Genomic DNA, 24,527 nt, shown 5'->3' with positions numbered 1-24,527 from the left:
TAAGGGACAAGGTTTTATGTGTATTATTTTAACACCTATCATAAAGTCAATATTATTATGCCCATTTTAAAAAATAAGGTAACAGTTTTGCAGAGATAAAATATAGTTTACAGAAACATCAGTGTTAGAATTCCAGTTTGAACTCAGGACTGTCTGTCCCCAAAATCCCTGTTCATTTTAGTATATTTAGTGTTCTTCATAGTTCATAATAACTGCAGTAAAGGTAAATAAAGGGATATTCTTTAGATAAGAGATGAACTATCAGAGTGGAAACTATCCAGATATTTGAAACTGTATTCCTGTGCCTACTATGAAGCCAGAATAACATTTTAAAAAATGAACAGATAGATGTAGAGAAAATATTACAGAGAAAAAAAATGCTTTGTGGCCAGCATACACATTAACTGAAAACATACATTCTGGGAGCCTTAGGTAAGGCTGGCCCTGCAGATTTCCTCTCAGAGGGGTTCCCAAACACATGGAGTTTCTTTCACTTAAAGAAGCTTCTGCATGTTCTGACATGATGTGTATGTATAAAGAAAACCACAGCCACATTTGTGGAACACACAAATCATAATGGCAGATCAGGCACAGGTGGGAAGAACTTACCTATCCATAGCTCTTTATAGGAGGTGACCTCAAAGGGTTTGAAGAAGGGAAAAGATATACAATTTAAAGCAGGAGGGGGATTTAAAGATACACAGGAGGACAGTCTAAGCCAAAATTATATAATTAAGAATGTATGTCTCTCTTTACTTACTAAGAATATAAGAATATGGACCCATCTACCTGGTAGTAGATTTTATTCAACACCATTCCTGCTTATTATTTCATTCCATACTATTTCCTTGAATTGACATACTATTAAAAGACTCCAACTCCCCTGCCTTAGAAGTTAGAGCTTAGAGCTCCTATTACCTGCATTTCTTCTATGCAGTCGACTCACAACTCACTTCTGCAGTTAAGGGATGTGAACTTAAAAATAAGTTTAAACAAATTATGCAGTCCTGAAACCTTACAGTCTTGAGAGCTTGCTCATAGTTTGTGGCTCCAACCATTCTTAATTTCTTTCCATATCCAAAACCTCGAATCTCTTTGGTGATTCCACATATCTTTGCACCTGAGGCTTCATTTTTTAGGGTGTGATGTATCTGCCTTATTTTTCCAGCTAACTCACACCTTCATTCCTGGAACGTGTCTGTGACTCCTTGAATTCAGGCTGGTTTAGATGCCCCTCCTCCGTGCTTTTACAGCATCCTCTGTGTGCACCTGTATATCTGTGCATTCTACATCTTTCCATTTCTGAATCAGATCACTTATTGGATGAAATACCCTCATGTGATGGCCCCTGACTTAGCATTTTAGAAGAAAAATAATTTCTTTCCTCGTTTCAAGTAAGATATTCTTGAAATGTTTCATGGATCAATTTGAGAGATGAAACAGTATGAGGAAAGGAACTAGTCTTTACTGAACTAGCAAAGATTAGATTTTATACTTTTCACTTGTCTGAATAATTAATTATGTATTTCATTTCTCTTTTGTCAGCTTTTTATATGCTGGAGACTTCATGCACATTTAATTCATTTAATGAGTACTATAACCCTCAATTCTACAAATAAGTAAACAGTTTCAGCAATACTATGTCACCTGTCCAGAGACTTAGCTCATTAGAAGTGGCCACAAGATTTGAACTCTAGTCTGTGGAAGTCCCAAGTCCCTGCTCCATTCACTGTAGCTTGGTGCTTGATAGCGTTGTCTTCTATTTCATTTTACAGTTACAATTACACCTGGTTATTTTGGGTGCTTTCCATTTGGTACATAGGCCTTATGCTTTTTTCTGCCACTCTTTAGTTATAGAACATTTCCTTCTGGGAACATAGTACAAAAGGACTAAATTTCTGCCAGTAGAAACTCCTTCCCAGGATGTTCATTGTCTCTCACATGAAACAGCAGAATAATTACATGAATTAAGGAAAACTGTACTTGCTTTTCCAAAGAGGATGCATGTGACAAACAGTGAAAACCGGCCATTACTCTGCAATAATGATGTCTGAATTTGAAGGATTATTTGTGTCGTTTGTTACCTGAGTGTATGAATTCCTAACCATCTGTATGTGTATTTGCTCACAAATGGCCTGAAGATGAGCACAGCATGATTTGACCTTGGTAATCAAAACCAGTGCTTTAAAATTTTAATGAAAATTCATCAGCTTGAACTAGACTCTGAAGAGACAGTTTATGAAAAGAGTGGAGACTGGCTGACAGACCTTCTTCCTTCTCTCCGCTAATATTTTGATTCCCATTGCTGGTTTTGTGCCTTAGAACTTCCTAACATAGTAAATGATTAGTAAATGGATAGCACTTACAAAGATTGAGGATTTGCAAAGAAATCAAGAGTCAACCATAGTTCATGTTATTTAATGCCACCATGACTGCAGGTTCCAGGTTTCTAGCATGAGTCCTCATAAATATAATTTCTGTAATAGGTTTTTAAATTATGCTTGTCCCTAAGGTATATTTTTAAAGGTGCAGGGTTGGGAAATGTAAAGCAGAGACAATGCCTCTCTTCTCCGCCATGTCCACAGCAGTCATTACCATCGAGTCTCACGCTCTTTCTGAGCCCACACCAGACCTTAGAACCAATCTCAGCACATACGCTGATTATATTAGAACACAAGAGAGGTAGCCTATTTGACAGTAGTTTCATGGAAACGAAGTCTGAATGACAGCTGAGAGTTGAATTGCAGAAGATGGATGGAGTAAAGCTGGACAGGGAAATAATTTTTTTAAAAATGCCTACTATTCCTTGAACTTCTACGTCCTTCATTTATTATGAATGTAGATATATTCAGATTCACAAGGTGCCTTTCTCAAAAAATGGTATTAGAGTGAATATATGCAGCTGGGAAGGGGAAAGGGGAAATGCTAGCTGGCCTGTTAGACTCTGCTGACCACTCCTTCAGCCTATGAGAGCCTGTCACATGGAGTCATCTCCCTTTTGACTGCTGACCCTTGAACTCGGTTCAAACCATCCCAGGCAGAAACCTTCCTCGAGATCAGTCTGCGCGTGTTTAATAGTGCTGGTAGCTCCCTTCAAATCTGCTCTATATTTGTGAGGGTATTTAAGGGAAAAACTGTCTCTTGAAAGGGACACTCAGATTGTTTTTCCAATCTCCACCCCATTTGAGAAGTGTCCCTAAGAGCTCTGGGATAAGAAGCCTACATGGGTATTCTGGGGTTAATCCCAGCATAGTTACAAATGGAGTTGTTTCTAGGAAACTTATTTATGATTATATGAGTCTGAGGCTCTTATTTCATTACTGCCTATTCAGAGCACTGGATCTGTCAGGAATGATAAAGGATCAGCCTCATTATACACTCAAATTTACCTCCTTCCACCCATTACATCAACCTTTATTAGAGTAAGATATGACCTTCAGAAACCAGAGCTCCTCAGCAAACTTTACTTTCAGTTAAGATGTGATGCTAAGCAAATCACTCCTTGCTTTCAGTATATATGTGGGATGAAGAATGTAAAGTGGGTCATTTAGTAGACAAATAAGAACATAAATATCATGACATTCCCCTACAAAGTAATTTGTAGCTTATTTATGAATCATTTGCCCAGTTGGTATTAATTATATTAACTATCTCTCTCTTTCCTAGAAAAGAAATGAGAGAAAAGGGAAAAGAGAGAGAAAAAAGAAAGACTAACTGATGAAGGGACATTAGAGATGAAGGGATATAGATAAGGGAGGCAGCGTCTATTCTGAAAGCAACAGTTAGCTTGTGAAATGACTAATAAACCATAGTGCAGCTAGTATATGTTAAATAAATGATGCTTGCTTATTGAAAAATGCATTGCTTCCCCTATCTACCAAACCTTAACATTTTTTAAATAGAGTGAAACAATACTCTTCTTGGATGTTAAAAAAATAAATGTTATCCTTCTCTTGCTTAACCTTTCACCTGGAAATCTCAAAACTTGCTCAGCTAGGCTAAGCTTGTACAGGGTCTCAGTGATGGAGATAAATCAAAATATTTACTGAGTGGGTAATTAAAGTCAGATGAGTTTCTTCTCTATAAATGTGGGAAAATGAGGGATATTCCTTCTCAGTGATTTCCCCGGTGGTGGGCTCCTGTCCTCCAATCTCTTCTTGCTCCTTCCATGTTTCCATACAATGGCAGCCAATCTTAATTTTTGTTTCCAGGGAAAGAGTAAAATTTAGGTCAATCCACTTTAAATTCTAAAAAATAAAATTAGAGGAAATCTAAAAGATGTCTCTGGAAGCAGGGACTATTCAAAACCATCACTGGGTCTCTGCCTATGTTTGGTATCAAGCTAACTCTCAGGAGCTTCAGCTCTCAATGGTCCTTAAAAGCTATGATCCCTCCTAAGAAAAGCCCAGATCATCTCCACAAAGCACTCTATAGTTTTCCCCACAACAATGGATTTACTTTCAATCCCATCCTCCTAATATCAATATACAATATATAACTCTAGTTGGAAAAGTTACCATGTGATTTCTTCTTTGACACTTCAATGCCCTTTCTTATGCTGCTCTTTTGCCTGTAAACCTGCCTCATCCTTCTGGGCTTCCCCTAGCAGATCTCTGTCTCTGCTTAACCTCATACAGCAGTCTGCACCACCCACCTTTGTGCTTAATAATAATAGACTATTTCATGTTACTGACATTTTATGTGAGTCCTACGTTGTTTATTAACCAGGCTGTAAATCCACTCACTGTCTGAATCCACACTCAGCTTTTACTCATGCAGCGCATAGTGTTTACAGTAAATGGACATTTGGGGATCATAAATAGTTTGTACTTATTGTTGAGTCTACTCAGAATAATAATTAAGGTAACGTCTATGATGTTCATGTAGAGTAGGTATGCAATTACATATAATATGTATTAACTTTTGTGAGGATAAAGTTCACATCTGCTATTTTTCTTGTCATCCTAAGGCTTATAATGCCAGAGGTGGCATACAGCAGGCACTCAATAAGTGCATATGACCGTCATTTTCATGAGTAGTTTTTTCTTTTGCCATTTTCCTCATGATTACATGTTAGGTAGAATCATTGCCAACACAAATATACATTTCAGAATTGAACTTCCTTCCTTAAATTGAGAGAAATTTAAAGATTTTATTTACTTTAGAATGTATAACTCAAAGTCATAGATAAAATTTCGGAATCACATATGCAACTTTTTTCCAACAGGTGCCCGTCTGAAATCTGTACATTAGCAAAAACTAGGGGTTTGGGGAGAGAAAAGGGATTGACAGGGAGTCCAGTGTACCTAAGAAATTGGACAACTTCCTTGTCCAAAGAAAGAGGGGCAATTCTCTTTCCCTCTTTCTGACTGGTTTTGGGACTATACGGCCAGCTTCATCTTTTTATAAAGAAATGAAATTAAGGAACTAGACTGGCTACTTTGCATTGGCAACTATTTGATGCCAGGAGGAAAAAGCTCACTTGTCTTGTCCCATTGTTACTTTTCAAGATAAATATACAACAGAAGGATATCCTGTGTTTTAGTCTTTTATTTAAGTATTACTATGGCTAGATGTTTTAGTGTTTTTATGAGTTATTGAAACTCACTGCCCTGAAAATTCAAGGATAAAATTTAACAAAAATAAAATCTTTTCTAGCACAGAAACAGAGGAGGTATTTGATGGCTTCTTTAAAAGTAAAGATTTAAAACATTTAAGGGAAACATTTTAAAGGTGAAATCATGGAAGTGGGAACCTTATCATTGACAGTTTTCTGAATCTACTTTCATTGGATGGGGGTGATAATAGGCACTCAGGGTCTCACTGAGGAAGGTGATCTGAGAATGGAAACCCATTCCCCCTCCAAAGTTAATGGGTTTGTAAAGGCACCTGAAAGTGTCCAGTAATTTATCACCCCTACTGTGCCCACATGGGAACAATGTAGCACAAGGTTGTAAGTCATGGGCTTTGAAATAGACAACTTGAGTTTGAGAGTTGAGTCTAGCCCTTCCTCTTTGATCATGGACAAGCTCTTTATAAACTTGAATTTTCTCATCTTTAAAATTGTGATAATAATAAAACATTTCATATGGCATTAATTGAAGATTAAAATGATTAAATTAGATAATATATGTAAAACATTTGGTATGGCATATGGCACACAGTATGCCCTCAGTAGATGCTGTCAATATCATGGTAGCAGATATCACACCTACGATGTGGTCTCTCCCCTCAAGGAATTTATTTTGGGAAGATGCAAATTTCACAAATAGTCTTTAAGACCTGGAGATAGTTAGGAATGAATAAAATGCTAAAGAATCCACTAATATTAAATGTTAAAGTATATAGTTGCACAGAATTACAGAACAATAGTAAAAGTGAAAGGATCTAACATTTCTTTTCATGGACTTGAAATGCAGTTACAGAGCTGGTTAGCAGCAGTCGGATTAGCATCTAATCTCTTTGCTCAATCAGCCTTCTCTGCCCATCCTGTTTCATCTAACTCCCATCCACATCCCCTGTTATCCTCCCCTGCTTAACTTTTCTCCAGAGAATTTTTTCACAAATGTGTATTTTACTTATATTGTATATTTTTTGTCTCTTATCCCCAGAATGTAAACTTTGTTATGCAAAGGGATTTTGTCGATTCTTTTGAGTAGTTCTGACTGCCTACTATATTCACAAGCTCAGCCTGCCTGAAAGTTTTAGTCTCTTGGTCTGCACAAGCCTTTTCACACACCAGGAGGGAATTCTAAAAGTAAATGTGAACTTAATCACTTCTTTGGCTTGTGATGGCCATGACAGTGAGCATAATTCTCCCATTCGGAGCATATCCAGGCTTCACAGCAGAAATTTTCTCTTTCTCCTCCCTGATTATGCTGAATTTAGATATTTTTTAAAAGTCAGACAATAAATAGAGTCATACCATTGAAAGTCCATTAATATAGAATAATTATTTTCCTAGAAGTATTTGCACAGAGATGGTACATTCTCCCTGACATAATATTAATGGAAATTCCTACTGGAAAGAAAAAGAAAAGATTAAATGTTTAAGTCCCTTAGGAATCCATCCTCCTACCATGGTTATAGGATGAGATGAAGAAGCCTGGGCAATTCACTATAGCTTGGGCAAGGCTGACCAGCCACCTGTGTATAATTCCTGCTCTGGATGCTAAATGTGCTTTATATTCAAAAGTCATACTCCTGACTCATCATCAATATGTCATACATTTCTGAGGATTCCTCCCACAGAGGAAATTGTTTTGTACTGAGCCAAACATGATTTCCCCCTCCAGTCCTTTCATGACACAGTCTGCCATCCTTCAGAATGACCAGTAAGGATTTAATCTGAAGCCCTAGGGCAGGAAACAGTGGAAAGTCGACTGATCCCCACAGAAATTAAACTCCTGACTGTCAACTGCATCATCAGTTGCTAAGAGCATGTTTGAGACATAATCGTGCAGTTCTGATGTCGTGAGTCAATGGAGAAGCACCTGTCCTTGTTGAGGTTGATTAAAGGACCCCCTGCACAGCCTGTGAGCTGTAGGGTGGACCCTGAGTCCTAGCTTGACCTGAGACCAAACTGGAAGGATGGCCGAATTTCTGAAGAGGCCAGTTTCCAAGGCTGGATACTCTGCCACCTAGATTAATATTAAGCGACTCTCCTAGATGTATTTAACAACCCATCCCTTCTCTCTTGCCTCAGTAAATCCACTTCACTTGTTACTACTTTCCTGTTAGTTCCATGATAAACTGGGCACATCACTGCTTGCCCCTCTGTTTATTATAAAGACTCCCTACTTAACACAATGCATCAGCAAGATTCTGAGGACCTGGACAGGTCTCCCTCACTGCCTGAATGTACACACACAGAATGTCAAACAGTGTGAACAAATATTGCCAAAGCCTGCAGCGTCCCAAGCGTGATGAGCCTCGGGGTAAAAGAGAAAAGCCCACAGAGAGCGCTCTGGGAAGCTGCCAGTGAACCTTTAAAGAAATCCTTGCAACACATTAGAACTCTGAGGCCAATATCAAAACTAATGAAGTGTTTGTAAAGAGATGTATATTTGCCGGGAGCGCAGGGTAAATGAGGTGTGAGACCCATAGGAGGACTCTCAGGGTGGTTTTGAGGCTAAGGGCTAGGAGGAGAAAAGCCCAGTCTCGCAATCTTCCTTTCTGGAAAAGATTTTGGCAAATAACGCCAAGAGGCTTAGAGCATAGACTGAACAATTGTTCTGGTCTGCCAGGCATTCGTAGCCCCTCCCGGACACTCTCAAATCATGTTGTTGACATGGAGAAGTTTGCCCCACACTCAGCAAGAGCGTGTGATTCAGGAAGGGCCAACTGGAACATCCCATCTGATGGGTTCAGGGGCAGACACATGACCAAAGCCCAGGCAACCTGAGCAGTGAGACTCATTTCATAGAAGTTGATTAGAACCACTGAGAAACAGAACATGTCTTTTGCTGGCTTGAAACTAACAAGATGTAAACCTTGAACTGCAGGGCCACCATAAAAGGAGAGAGAGCTTTATAATGAAGCCAAAACTGAATGCAAAACAGAAAGATGGAGAGAAGCCATTTTAATAAAGACATCACTTGAGCCTTTGAATCCAGCCTTGTTCTAAACTTTTTAATTTGAGGAGCCAATAAATCAATCTTGTGCTTAAGCCACTTTTTATTCGATTTTTGTCACTTCAACCCAAATGAGTCCATACCTCTAACAAGCACTTTATGAACTTCTTTCCCGTAAATATCTGAATCCTAAAAAGAATGCTTTTCCATTCACATCCTGTTTCTGGTGCAGCAACTGTTTTAAAAGTATACAGTGTCCCATATCTAAGCTGTCTGAAATTGTTTATTTCACTTGCCAGGATATCCACTCTCCACATCCTTATCATCTTCTTCCAGAATCTCTAAAAGCCTTGGACCGCCAACAGCCTCCTCTTAGGATTAAGTTTCCTGCTCCCACATTCTGATGCCTCCACTTAATGAATGAAAATTTGATCTTTTTCTCAACAACTGATATTTGCCTCTTCCTCTAAAACAAACCTGATAACCTACAGTCTGGAAGCTGACCTCTACTAAATTCAGGTTCCTTAATCTCCAACTTTTCTACTCACAAAAGGCACTGCTGTCCTTCCTTATCAAGGATAAGAAGCTTTCTCAGTGGAACAAGCAACTCTCTTCCCAACAGACAATACTAGGTAGCACTTTATGCAATAGCAATGGATGCTTTTTTATACTTCCTGAAAATGAGAAACTAGTCTCCTGGAAAAGAATTCATTTTCCATAAACAGAATTTTAAATATATATTTATATATTTTATATATATTTTTTTATATTATATATATATATATATATATATAATTTTAAATATATATTTATATATTTAAATAAATGGAATTTTAAAAGAGTTTTAAAAATCGTGTTGCCTGTAATTGGAGATAGACCAGGTCTTCAAGCTGAAAGTCATTTTACTCATGTTTCAGATACACACATTCCACGTGAAAGTCAGCAGGTCTGGATCTGGTCTCTGCTCATGCGGTTCTTCACATGAGAGATGTAAGCTAGCAGAACAGAGCTGCACAGGGAGGATTCATGCTGGGAAAGCAGGACAGCCTCCCTAGTATTGTTCCAGTCACCAAATCTATGCTGTGCCATCATAATCTTAGACTTATTTTGTGTGATGAAAACTGACAGCCCTTCACTTCATGTCCCACACAGTTGGCTCACCTTGACCAGTGGGTATGGGTGAAGTTCAGCAAATGCTTTCTCTTTTCATTCTTCAGGTGTAAATCCCTGAAATGCCTTTCTAAGGCCTTCTCAGATGACAAGGAACGTTACTGCCACAGTTACTTGTATAAAAGCTGGGGCCAGGATGATATGAAATTGAACAAAAGAATTGTATGATAGAGCTTGGTACCAAGTTCTAATCTCTATTACAGCCAGTGCTGGCTTGCTGCTTAAAACTCTGACTCAATAGCAATGGATGCTTGTTTATACTTCCTGAAAATGAGAAAATAAGCTCACCAAGTAATGCCACAACTACTCTGACTTTCTCAGGAATTATATTCCTTGGATCCACAGACCAGCACTGTAGTTCAAATTCAGATTTAATCTTCAGTTAATCTCATGGTAAACCATGCCATTCAAGCTTAAGACAAAGCTACAAGACTGGAAACAATGTCAGCGACATAAAATTAATAATGCAGCATGCTGATAAACTAGGATAAAAACAACACTTCCTAAAAAATATATTATCCTGATATACATTTACTCTTACTTTCTGGAAAAATACGATTCTCACAAGAGGAGTAATAAATGTTGAGATATGAAAGTAGTCCATAATGGGCTATAAATCTGTGCCTTTGTTGTCCATACATTTTTGATGAACTTGCAAAGTTTTGGAACCTTTTAATTGAAGATAGAATAGTTTTATTTCTTGTGGCCATAATGGAGTCATATTCTTATCTATTATTAGAATGGTTTAATACATTAATTAATCTACACATCTTAAAGTAGGAAATAATTTTTATACCTACACTAATCAGTCATTTTGCTTGTTCCAGAAAGCAAAAACAGCTGTTTTCTGCTGATTCCAAAGATAGTATTAAGGCCAACCTGTACATGAGCTATTTATTGTATGGCAGGATTTATAGATGCAGTTGCTATTGTTATCATGTCTCTTTGGCACGATTATGATTGTTGCCTCAGGCAGTAGAATGCTCATAGATACATTAGGAACATTTGACACTGCAGGGTAGAGAAGCCTGGTATCAGGAGCCACTGATGCTGTCACTGGGGCACATTGACCCCCTCATTAAACTCAAGGGGAACCTGTGGGCTTGCTCATTTCTCCCCTCGCTCCTTAATTCTCAGGCAAAAATAAGCATTTGCTGAGCAGCTGGACCATGTTTGAAATCTGCAGATCAAGATCAAGGAAATTTTCGGCCATGAAGAGGCACTTAAAATGTTATATCAATAAATTCTCAAATTCCTAAATGAAATAGGTTCCCATGGAATGTCCTCATCTGAGGTTATTTTCTAAGAATGCTACAGTATTTAAAGAGACAATGTAGCATAGAATAAAGGACCTGATGAGCTAGAACACTGGCCAGAATTTAAAACAATGAGGCCCAGAAGACTAAAACATATCGGGTAGTGGGAAGCTTGAACCTGTAATTCCTCAACTAAAACTTCTGGAAAAGTGGATCTCAGTTATGGAAGGAATGTTCTGAGTTCTAACATTAAGGATCCAGAATTGAGAAGTTGGGAAAAAGAAAACAGGAGAGAAAAACCGAAGGAAGTTAGATCATTTATGACATGGATACAAAATACAGGGCACATATGCCAACACTCCATTCTCCTCCAACACATGGCATAAATTACCAATTTATCACAAAACTCTTAGTTGCTGAATGCGAAGAAAGTTACAGAGTTCTTGTCAAGAACATGCTTTGTTCAACCACACCCACATTTTTGGGGACAGTCTTATTTGTCATCTTTGATGATCAATGATCATTATCAGTGTTATCTCAAATACTGTAAATACAATGTACATTAATCCTTTGGGGTATTTTAAGTGGGTAGGAAAGGATAATTGCACAAAACACCTAGAATCTTTCCTTCTGTCATTTTTTAGAATACCTCTTATCTAAACCCCCACCTATCCCTTAGTCATGTCACATACTACCTTGAGAGTTTATCTTTTCCTGTAGTAACATTCTCTTAGCTAGGTGCTGCTTTGTAGTTTGTAAAAACACTTTCATATGAACTCCTCTTTCTGATGCTTATAACAATGACATCATGTAAATAATATAGGTATAATTGTTTTCCCATTCTAAGAAGTAAAATATGGGAATGAAAGAAGTTAAGAACCACTCTAGTTTCTTATTTTTACTAACAAACAAGAGCTAAGGTGGGAAGTGAGAACTTCAACCAAAATAGTTGGCTCTTCTTTATTTCACTTATTGGAAAATCAACCTGAGATTAATGTTTGAATAAAAAGTTAGATAATACAAGGACTTTGAAAACTATGAGAACAAATGATTTATAATGTATCTTCCAAAAACAGCTCCTACAGACCTGTCACTAAGTCTAGAAAGGGTCTTCCTTGCTTTCTTGAGAGTTTCACCTGCCTTTTAATAGCTGAAAACCATCTAACTGAATCCATTAGTGTTGCTCTAGCACTAATAATATACCCAGACTCCAAGAGCAGAACAACCAGAAAAATTACACAATCATATATCAAGGGGAAGGAAATTAGTTCCTGATCCTCCAGACACTTGTTTTTGCACTGAATCACAACTATTTGATTTTTTAAGCTGTATTTGTGGAATGGCTACAAGTGTTGTTCCACACGAGGAAACCACCAGGCTTTCCCAAATCTCCAGGGGTGCTTTTCAGCTTTCCCCCTTAATGAACAGCTCATGCATTTTGTGTCATTCCAATTTGTGATTGGTGGTCACACTGTACACAAATAATCTTCGGAAAAATCTGCAGCCAAAATTAATTCATTGCCCTCTGGTTTCTGAGCCGGTTTCTTCCAGAAACAATGAGCCCAGAATTCTTGACAGAATAAAATAGCTTCAAACATTTTCCTCAAAGGAAAAAAAATATTCCTGAAGGAAAAATAAAGAAACATCCTTAAACCTAGTGGAGGACTGATTCAGGCACATTGTAGAACAGGTCCTCTTGGCACAATGGAAACAGTTATGATATAGATTCATGCCTACAAACCCTCCTAAAATTTCATTAAAAAAAACTTATTAAGCACCCATTCACTGTATGTCCTCAACTGTGCTTGCCACTTTTCTTGTATCACCTTACAAGATTTTCACAACTATAATGGGAGATTCAGATCCCTCCCTCTGCAAGAGAAGTGTTTTTAGACATCACAGGTTTTTTTAATAAATATTGATTGATTATGGAATAATCTCACTATTTGTAAGATGCAAAATAAATGTAGGGTCAACATAGCATTTTATAAAGTCCTGGGTTTCAAGTGGAAGGACATGGAATTAGGAAGGCAAATTTAGAAGGTGGGTATAAAAATGACAAATGGAACTAAGGAAAAAACAAAATTTTGGTTTGCACTTCAAGCAAAAAGGATGATGTGATTGGTTTCCTTGGGCATTTAACTGCATCATTCTTTAATGTTACAGAATGCTTAACAGTAGGTAGTTCTTTCACTTAACATTCACAGTTCAATGTTAATTTGATGAGAAGTTCTTTGCCAAATTATAGGTTGTTCTTTTTAAACAACTTTTCATTTTCATTGATGAAGGCATAGAATGGACACCTAACAACATATAGCTGACAAGATATCACAGGAAGAGCAAATATCAACACCCAAATCCCATACATGGCATCCGGCTAAGAGGGAGAGTGAATACCAATACTCAAGAACAAACAAGAAACTTATCATAGGTAGATAGAAAGTTTTTTAAGTTAAAGTTAAAAGGTACAATTTCATAATTCTAAGAGAGAGGAGCCAGACCAATTCATTTTGTAAAAATCCCTGAAAGGATCATTGAACTCTGGCTGGTTCTGAACTTGTCATCCAACCAACACAAGAATAAGAAAAAAAATTACCTAAGATTTTGACATCTTTAGCTTCCTTCATTACATGACTCTTTTGTGTCAATCGTGGTACTCTGCATTTTACATACAGTATCTCACTTAATCCGCACAACAATCTTATGAGATCATTACCATTATCCCCATTCTGCAGCCAGGTCTGCTGATCTGAGAGCCCATGCTCTTCATACCACAATATACCGGCCTCTAAGAATGCCTATCAAGAGACCCATGCTCTGGACATCTCAGATAGAACAACCTGCATAGGATAATAAAAATAAGGAAGGGGTCTGAAATCTGGTCCATATGAAAAAAATTTAGAATTTCTTAATAAAACAAAGTAGTCTTTAAAAAGGTGAATGATCTGTCTAGAGAAGACGATGTGCAGAGAAAATATAAGTGGTCATTATATAGACATACAGCTGTCTGTGAATTGTTACTGTTCTGGAAATCTGAAAAATGGTTGCTGGGTCATTGCTGTGGAGAGGCAAATTTTGCCTCGGATAAAGAAGTAACACTTTTAGAAGCTATATAATATCCTGGGTAGCTTTGCATAAGAGTAAACTCCCCATCACTGGCAATGATTACAATAACTCAAGAAGACACAAGCTGAAACTGCCTGAGAGAAACAACAATCAGTTTTTCTGTTCATCTATTCATTCACTCCTCATTCATCAAGTCAAGGTTCTAGATAATTCTGAACTTCTTTAAGCAGTGTACACGGGGTCAGACAATAATCACCTGAGGCTGTGTCAATTATCAGTGAATTAATTGATCACTGAGAGCTTCTTTTTTGTAACTACCTTTATATATTTTTAGATAGCTCATCTTTAAATAAATGTCTTCATTATAGTAGAGTAGTGGTGTAGAATTACTGATGTAGCCATGTCTTTCCTTACTGTGTACATGTTAACAGTTGTGCAAGCTTTAATAGTGTAGACAGGTATTTTTAATCATCTCTCATTAGCATTTTATTTTTGTGGAAATTTACAGTATGAAAATATAAAAGTATCTCAATTTCAAAATGCCAATTTTGCCTAGGAAAGTTTGAATGCAGAACCAGTTTCCCACAGCTTATCAGCATCTACTCGGTAGTTTCCTTAGCTGCTCTAAAGAAGCCTTATGTTAATGTCCACAACTGCTTCTTCTCCCCACCACTTCCCTTCGCTTCTCTGTTCAGGTTAACATTGTTTTCTGAATTCTCAGTCATGATATATATCACCAGTTATCCAGTTATGGATTTTCCCTGAAAATTATCTTCTCTTTTACTTCCTCTCCACCCGAAACCCTAACAAATCATCATTAAATTCTGAGATACCAAAAGTATCTCCTGATCATTAGCATAACCTTGCTTAGACACTGTCCCTTCTCTAAATCAAGCCCCATGTTCTCTTTCATTCTCATACTACACTTTCTTCTGTTGTCCACATTTCTACCTACTTCCTCCTCTAGTCCATTTAACAAGTCTGGGGGATACCCTTTCCAGATCTGTCTTCCCCAGAGTAATAGCCCCTCAAGCCTGAAAGTTGTCTAAATGCTGTACTTGGCTTAGAAAACAAGTAACTGTATTTGCCTGCTACCACTGAAGCCTGACCCTCTTCCTCACACTGTGTTCTAGCCAAAGGGGCTCCCTGGACTGTTGCCCAGGAGAATTATCCATAAATTGTTGCTCAAATGTAACATAAAGGAGACATCCATACTGATAAGATCTACTTTCAGGGATCTAATTGATGGGAAGGAACATTTTGGTAGGCTGCTTGAGTTCTGGAGTCAGTCTTCTAAAGGTCCAGGCTTAATCACAAGGAAGGTGTGGTTGGCATACTGAAGGGCTTTTGTTCTTCTGAGAGGGGACTGGGTGTAGAGATGAACTGCTTAGGATGGTTAAGACCCAGCACTGCCCCCACATAATCCCCTTTCTTAACACTTAATTTAAGGATAACCCACTCCTTTCTAAATAAGTAAATACTAATAAACATATAAATTAATACATAAATAAGAACACAAACAATGCCAGCTTATACGAGCTCTCAGTTATGAGTCACCCAGACATGAACCTGCCTAGCTGGCAGGTGATATCTTGCTCTTAAAGTCCCCTCAGAGAGCTGTCCCTTAGCCTATGTTGTTTCCTGCATCATGGATGCTTGTCAACTCTCTTGGTCTCCCTATCCCACTAAGAATATTCTTCTCATCCTCAATGACTGAACTTAAAGAATACCAGCTTTTCCTCATGGCTTCAGGCATCTATTTGTTCCTTCCTTTGTATATTCTCTACATTGGTTCACACCAACTTATTTTTATTGCTTTGCCATCTTGAATGTACTGTATATTTTTACAAATTTATTTTCAATAACAGTCTTTGGTTTACTCTCAGGTAGGACTAATGTCTAATTTATTTTATCTCCCAGTGCTTAGTTCAATATCATGCACTGGCTAAGTGCTCAACTAATGTTTGTTGGATTGACTGAAATTTTTCTGTATTTCATTATTCCTAAATTCTGTATTATGGGTTCTAGTCTTGACTGAGTTACTAACTCCCTCAGTGACTTCAAACAAAAAGGTTGGCACTACCTGCCCATGCACTGTGGGCTTGGGTCTACAGGTGATCATTTCTATCGCGTGTAAAGAACTTGAGGATTAAATCAACCTTGAGGAAACAAGGTAAGAAACAGAGAGAAATATTTCTGATGATACTGTTTCTGGTTGTGCCTGAAACATGGGCCATTTTTTCCTCTTAAATCCAAATGTACTTAGTGTTCTCTTACTTGCGACCAAAAGATTCTTGAGCACTATCTATCCCTAAAGATCCTATACTGAATCATCTCTCAAGGACTTTGCCTGCTCTTCCCCTTTAGATGGAAGCTTCCTACCTGCCTTTTCCTCAAGTCCCTGTTCAAGACCACATCCTTGGAGAAATCTCTCCCTAACCCATGGCCTTTGCCCCTGACCTCCCAAAGCACTAGTCATCTTCGTCTTGTGGATGTACTCACTGCAAGTTTTAAGGAGAAGGGGCCATCCTCTCGTAGTCCAGATGTCCGCTGGAGACCCCACCCCTCCTCCTCTAATCCTCCTACCCGCTCCACGTCTTGCTTCTCAGACTCTGTATGAACTTGGTTTCAACTACCAAAAGGCACAGCAATTGAAAGTCCTCACCCCTCTCATGATCTCTGCAACCCAAGGGATTTAGTTTACCCTGTGCCCCTCAGTTTCCATTTCAGAGTTTGCACATAGTGAATATGTTTGTTTCCTTTTTCAATCCTTATTTTTTTAATCACTATTGCTTAGATGCCAAAGATTAGAGAGGTAAGAACTCTAAGGGGGTGTGTGTGTTTCACTGTGAGAAAGGACAATACAGAGTAAACGCTGCTACCATCTCACCAGCCTCCCATTTCTCTTCTTCCTTCTCCACATTTCCACATTTCATATTTACTTATCTCCACTCCTTTTCCCAGGAGCAAAACAAACTGATTGTGTTCCCAATTTTTGTAATTTAGTACATACTTTTTTTCTGATCATATACAATTCCCAGGGTCTTGCAAGTATTTCTGCCCCATCAGTACCTTGCTTGCCTTAAGAGAAATTCCAATGTATATGATTACCTCCACATCACTCCTGTTTGTGCATGTGTTGCTTTTCCAGCTAGACTCTAAGACCTTTTAGAAACCCCGTGGTAAGTGGTAAAAGAATCCAGCTTTACAGACAATAATTCCAGATTAGAATGGTGGCTCTTCTGCTTTCCATCTGTGCAAACTTCAGCATGTTACTTAAGCTCTCTAACCCTGGAGGGCTCTACTTACTGAGATTAATAAGCTTTACCTTAAAGATGAAATAATGTACCTCAAATGCCTTGCACATAATGGGACCTCAATATATGTTAGTTTCCTAATCTCTTTGCACCATACATATCTGCTGTGTGCATTCAGCACTTAATATGTTGCTTGGCACAGCAAAGCCTCTAAATAAATAATTAATGGTGTAATGATGATGACATCCTGGGATTGCAGCACAGTGGTACACTCCAGGTGTCCTAATCAGTCTGGCCAAATGCCAACCAACTTGCAGACTTTTAAGGCCACTTTTGACCAGCCAGCCTCCTAGTGACCTGCCAGCTCAACAAAGGTGCAGGTGGAAAAAAAGGAAAGTAAGGACCATGGATCTGGGTCACCCCAAATTTCTGACCCACAGAATATTGAGCTAAATAAATAGTAGTTATCTTGAGCAATCAAGTTTTGGGGAGGTTTGTTAAGCAGCAGAATTATGGTGTCAACAGGTAACTGGGTGCACATGCTTTCATATGACAGATATGCAATGTTCTAGTCTATTCAAGCTTCTAGAACAAAACAGCATGGACTGCGTAGCTTATAAACAGCAGAAATTTGTCACACTTCTGGAGGGGAGAAGTCCAAGATCAAAGTGCCAGCATGGTCAGGTGAGGGGCCCTTTCCAGGTTGCATGTATCCTTACATGGAGGAAGGGGTAAGGGAGGTCTCTGGAGCCTCTTTCATAAGAGTACTAATCCTATTCATGAGGGTTCTACCAAATAATTTCCCAGAGTCCCCACCACCTTTGGGGATTAGGATTCAATACAAGAAATTTGAGAAGACATAAACATTCAAACCACATTATTATTATTATTTTTTTTGGAAAAAACCTATTTTAACGATTCATCAGCAAGGTACCGTGAATGATGCAATGTGAACATACAGCACAGTGTTAATTCCACGCTGCCGACAGTCTTGCTGGTAAGACAAATGCCCAGGCATCTTCTGCCTTCACGGCTGTTGTGTCCATGTCTGCATATGTTAAACTGATGTTCTATGACCTCCAATGCTGAGCTGAGCACATGCATCCTTTATTTGTTTAATGTCTTTTTTTCACTTACTTCCTGCAAATATTCAACTAAATGTAGCCTTTTTGCTGAATTCAGCCATCTGATAATGTTTTGCATAATCTGACCATTTTATTTTTGTTCAGTCATGTAATCTTTCGTTATTCCACAACTATGTATGGTGTCCAACTACATAAATTTCTGTGGAAGATTTTTAGATATATAACAATAAAATATATGTAACTATCGACCTTAAGAGGCTTCCAGAAGAGAAAAAGAGATAAGATACAGGAAACTACTAGATCATGTGGTATACTGAGCTACATGGGAGTCCCTGGCTGCAGTATGGAGCACCTGAGTTTTAGAAAGATTGAGATGAATGATGTCCTCTTCCAGTCAAGTGTTCTAAAGAATAATCAGTGTTTTAGTTATAAAAAACAAAAAACTTATGACCTTATTAAATGCAAATTCCAGGGTGCCAAAACAGACTTAATGTATCTGCATCTCTGAAGCTAGGGCTGAGTGACCTACATTTTAACAAATATGCTAGGTGATTTGTATACCCAGTGGAGTTTGAAACCACTACTCTAGATTAACTAACATCTATTTGGAGACCTGGGTAGCCAGTTTGATTTCATTCAACTCTTGTTTCTTCCTCAACATACATACAACAAGCAGGCATCAATTTAAGAATATAATTCAGTGGGAGAGATTTCTAAAATAGCACTAATTCAATTACCAGAGTGATTTTTGCTTTTGAACAATGGTCAGTAACATTCAACTTTCAACCACTCCATAACTGATGAAAACACGGGGCAGTCAAGGTTACTGATTAATAGTTCAGACCTCTGGGTCCAGATTTCCTGGGCTTAAGTTTTAGCTCTGCCGCTCACCATCTGTGCAGCCGAAAGCAAGTAACCTAATCTCTTTCTGTGCCTCAGTTACTTTCATATGTGAAACATGGTTCACAGTGAGATACCTACCTCATGAGCAGCTCTGAGAACAAAAAAAGTTAATATATGTAAAGCACTTGTTGCACGTAAGTTGTTAACAGAGGTAAAGCACTTGGCATACAGCAGGGACAATAAAATGTTAGATATGATCTTTAATCTCAGTCTCTTCATTCTTTGCTTCACTTGACCTAACTTAAACTACTTTTCCCTTCCTTGCTCATCCTTTTCTTGTTATCTTTTCTGATAAACATGCTCAGTATTTTTCTGGAGAGGCCCATGAATCAGACATGTCTGATCTTCATCTGAGGGTTGCCCTGAGGAGACATTTTTTCCCATTAGAGGGTTGGTTCAACCTGGGTCAGCATGGTCCTTTGGAGAAACAATTTGCCCTTGGAATAATAGAAATCTAGAGATCTGATACTCAATTTTTATCTTGTAAGATGAGCAAATAATTCCTCTTCCTCTTCAGTAGTGGATGTGTATCATCAACCCAGGAGCAACTGGACAAATAAAACACCTGAGACAAGATGGAGTCACTTGAGCCAAGGGAAACAAAATTTTACTTATGACCAGGGAGGGAAGTCATAGCCAGTTAGGCACAGTCTCAGAGCCTGAACTTGAACTCTGCCACATATCCTGCTTGCGATGTCTAGTTCAGGAGGGTGGACTCTCAAAATTACCTTATCTTAGTGGAATGCCCGGTATTTTACAAGATTGTGGTTCCAATCCCTGGCTACCACCAATTAACCAACTAACCTGTGAGTTAGCCCAGAAAAATGAGCTAATCCCTCTTCCCAAAATGAACTTGCAGCCTTTGTGGTTTCAGCCTTTGTAAAACCCTTCTCCCCTTTGTTTTCAGGGAAGAACTTTGAGTTTACATCTGCATCTGTATTCATGGATTGCAATCCCCTAGACAATGAATAAAGCTTTCCCTTTGTAGTTTAAGCCTATCCCAGTTTTACTCCCAAAATCAGTTGACAGTAGCACACTCCCTAGCCTTCAAAATGAAGTTATTAGAAGTGAGAATTTGCTGAAAATACACAAATTTGACAGTTGGCATTTACATCCCCTACTTATTTATATATGATGAAATGCATCTTGCAGCTGTTCTGTAGGGGGCTGCCTGAAGCCTCTGCTCTGGGAAACATCTCTTTATTTCATGCATTCTTCTTTTAATGTGCCTGTAATGGGGTTTGGAAAAACAATCTTCTTACATACCCCACTACTCTAAAATTCTGTAAAATTTTAGTGCAATTAAACAAACTTAAAAAATAATACAAATTGAATATTTTAAATCCCAGTTAAGAAAATTTCAGATGCATTTTAAAAATAGATGATTACTTTAGAAATTAACCCCTTTGATTAGTTAATGAGAAGAATTTTTAAAGCTATGTTTAAAGATGACTATGTATTTTTTTATCAAGTTATATATCTTATTACCAAGTTAGAGGTGTTCTTTATGTGTTATGGATGTAAGTACTTTATCACGTATATACTTTGTAATATCTCTCAGTCTGTGACTTGCCTTTTCATTTCCTGAAGAGTATCTTTGGAAAAGCAAAAGTTTTTAATTTTAATAAAGTCTTATTTTTTTAATGACCTATACTTCTTATTTCCCATATATGAAATCATGGCCTAATCCAAATCCCAAATATTTTCTCCTACTTTTTTTTTCTGAAGTTTAAGAAATTTAGTTTTTATATTTAGATCTATTTTCCATTTCAAGTTAAAGCATAAAAATATTTGGACAGACATTTTACCAAAGAAAATATGTAAATGGTAGATAGGCGTAGGAAAAGATGCACAGTATCATCAGTCATTAGAGAAGCCAAATGAAAACCATAATGAGATACTTCTGTATTCCTCGTAGAATAGCTAAAATTCAAAAGACTAGCAATAACAAGTGTTGGTGAAAATGCAGAGAAAATAGAACTCTCATTCATGGGTAAGCAACATAGTATGATTAGTTTGGAAAATAGCTTTGCAGTCTCTTAAAAAGCTGAACATAAATTACTGCATGATCCAGCAATTCTACTCATAAGTAACATATAAGAAAACAAAAACAAAAGCCTATGTTCACACAGAAACTTGTGCACAAATGGTGATAGCACTAAAAAGAACTCAAATATCCTTCAACTTGTGAATTGCCCAGTGGACAATAAAAAGGAATTAACTACTGCTCCAAGAAATGACACAGATGAATCTCAAAAACTTTATGCTGGTTGAGATAAACCAGACTCAAAATGTCACCGAGCAAAGATGGGCTTATCTGCCTCTGTACACTGCACGCCAATCACTGAGGTCCGGGTCTTTTGCAGAGAGAAATGTTTACTGCCAGGTATCCAAGCAAGGAGAGGGGAAGTAGGGCTCAAAATATGTCTCCCCCAACACAAGGAATAAAGGATATTTTAAAGTATTTGGGCCAAGTGAGGACTGGAAGCTTCAGGGGTATGGGAAGGATGACTGGTTGAGGAAATTCTCATTCCCCTTCATTTCAGGCCCAGGCTGCAACAAATTAGTGGCACCCTTTGCCTCTGATTGTCTTACCTGCTTCCAGGAGCTGACATTTTGGTTCTGTTGCCTGAAGAATTTTTGTTCCAGGGCATCGGAAAGGTCATTGACCTGACGTTCAGATCCCTTCTGAGCAGGGTCAGATGAGGGGTATGCAGGCTTCACCAGCTTGGGCTGGTCCTCTCTGGGTGAAGCTGGTTCCCAGGGTCCTGAAAAGTATCTTAGCCAAACTACTTGTGACTTCTGTGTCACAGAGATTGCTGCAGAAAAAGCAGCACAGACTTCTCAACTAAAAGACCACTGGTTTCAGGCCAATTCACCCTGTAGTGTATGGTTTCAAAAAGACTGCATACAAGGGTGATGCCAAGGTTCTTGTTTGTGGAGTCGAAGAATGAACTTAGCAAACACCCAGGGTAGGAGAGCCAGGGAGAGGCTTTTATGTAGAGATACAGTGAGAGGACAGAGCTCCCGGCTCATGCCAGGAGGGGACAAGAGAGCCTTTGATGTTGCATTGTCTAGGGGATTTATAGTTGGTTGAGTATTTTCAGGAATGTGGGTAAGGGCTAGGGGTGCAGACTTGTAACACCTGCCTGCCTGAAGGTGGATTGGGTTGTTCTCTGTTTGCTAGGGCTATTTACAGTGAAGTCACGGGTTATGCTGAGATACCCTTCTTCATCTGCAGAACACTGAAACATTCCAGGCCAAGTTGCTTCTGGCCTTTTGAGCTTTAACTGATCTCACTGAAGGTGTCTATATTCCTAGTCTGGTATCTTTACCCTAGAGAATTAGTGTGACCTTGACTTTGCATAATGCTTAACACAGAGTTTCGATAGGGACTTCTTTGCACATTGTTACATTGCTCTGACTGTAAATATCCTGCCTTGCTTTTTCCAGAGGCCCTCACCCTACTCTGACTACACCCATGGTCCCTGTCTCAATGGGATTCCATTTACATGAACTTCTGGCAAAAGCAAAACTATAGTCATAGAAGAAGAGTGGTTTCCAGAGGCCTGCAGTGGAAGTAAAGTACTGACAGAGAAGGCGCTGAGGGGATTCTTTCGAGTTAGGAAATATTCTTTATCTCTACTAGGACACTAGTTCCATAATTATATGCTTTTGTCAAAATGCACAGCAGCACACAAATGCTCAGCACTTACGCAGGCATGTGGTCCTGCAGACACAGACACCCCAAGCTGAGCTCCCCAAGAACAGAGGCTGAGTCTCCCTAAGGTAGACATCAATAGCAACATCCTGGAGATCAGAAGTTCCCTGCAGGCAGACCCCCTTTCTCTCTCCATCAGAATGGCACATGCTGACGGCAGAGCTGAGTCCCTGCAGCTGAGGTCTACCACAGTTCCCTCCCTTGGTCTGTTTGGCCATCTCCCCATTCCTTGGGGCTTCCCTGTGTCTCCTGTGGTCACTTCACTCTCAGTGGCGGGGACGGCGGCAGATTCCCAGCATCTTGGACATGGCCAGTGACTCAGTTCCCTCACCTTCCTTCCCCTGCCTGAAGTGTGGACTTAAAATTGCTGAATTTTATTAATGTAAATTATACTCTGATAAACTGACTTGAAAAATGCAAATTAAAAGGTCTTTAAATTAAAGAACAAAGTGATCCCATTTGTTCTCTCTCCAAAATGAATGAAGTAAATGTTTTCTGTGTACATCGACATATTTTATGACATTTATATTGTGCTAGAGAAATCATATTAAAGCTTTTGGCTCAATGTAAACACTGACAGTTTTAACAACACCCTTTCTTTGCAGTGGAAATGGATTACAATGACAAGGAAGTAAGAATTTAGTTCTTATCTGAATTTGTTTCAGTATTTAAAACCCATTCACCTTGTCCTCTACTGAAAATTTTAAGTACTTTGTATGTGACTACAGCATTTTTCTCTGGGAGAGTTTGAAGTATCTGGAACTATTTATTCTTTAATGAAAAATCGGAGGATCAGTTCATATAGAAGTCTTCCAGAAAGCATTATATTTCGTATTAAAATATCAGAGTATCATGATCTTTATTAATATTAACATTATATTGTCAGCGCTTTCTGTGATTTTTAAACCACCTAAAATCCTTTTGGAAACAAGGTGAAAGAAATGAGTGTAAAAGGGGACATTTGAGATTTCCAAAATATGTAAAATTTTCTCAAAATACATAATAATGTTCTATGAGACCACAAATAACAAGGAGCTCATAATGTAGATTTGGAAATAAAAACTAAGAAAATAAATAACATGGTATTAGGTACTCTCTTGCCTGTAGTCTCTGAGCTACCAAAAATGGGGATTTAAATATTAAAACATGTCATGGCTGATCACACAACTTTTAGTATTCAAATACAAAGTGCTTGGAAAGAACAGGCTGTGGAGAATTCAAAGGGGCAGTACAAGTAACTTACAGTGCCTACTTCCCACTGCCACGTGTATGACAGTGAAGAGTGAAAAACTTCCTACAGGATTTCAGGAAGAATAGAGAGAAGAACTAGGATTGTCAGAGCCTTCTGAGGTGACCTAGGTGTGGGTAAAATTGCAGTATTTCCAGAATCTCTCGCCTGGCTTTAGTGTATCTCCATATCAACAGGTGTTCCTAAGGGATGGAGACAGGTAGTTCATCTCCATATCAGTGGGTAATTACCTGGGCAACTGAGGGCT

General features: G+C 38.4%; 1 long non-coding RNA gene across 1 annotated transcript in view; it reads right to left on the bottom strand.

Annotated features, from left to right (window-relative positions):
• LOC118919198 (uncharacterized) overlaps positions 1–22,070 on the bottom strand; it is a 61,869-nt gene extending 39,799 nt beyond the window's left edge. Inside the window, exon 1 of the long non-coding RNA XR_005027400.2 lies at positions 21,906–22,070. This is a non-coding gene — a long non-coding RNA (uncharacterized LOC118919198). The remainder of the gene's footprint in view (positions 1–21,905) is intronic.
• Between the last annotated feature and the right edge of the window lie 2,457 nt (positions 22,071–24,527).

The sequence above is a fragment of the Manis pentadactyla genome, chromosome 8, assembly GCF_030020395.1.
Source record: "Manis pentadactyla isolate mManPen7 chromosome 8, mManPen7.hap1, whole genome shotgun sequence".
NCBI lineage: Eukaryota > Metazoa > Chordata > Mammalia > Pholidota > Manidae > Manis > Manis pentadactyla.
Note: the sequence above shows the minus strand (reverse complement) of the source record. Positions and strands in the feature narration are given on the sequence as shown.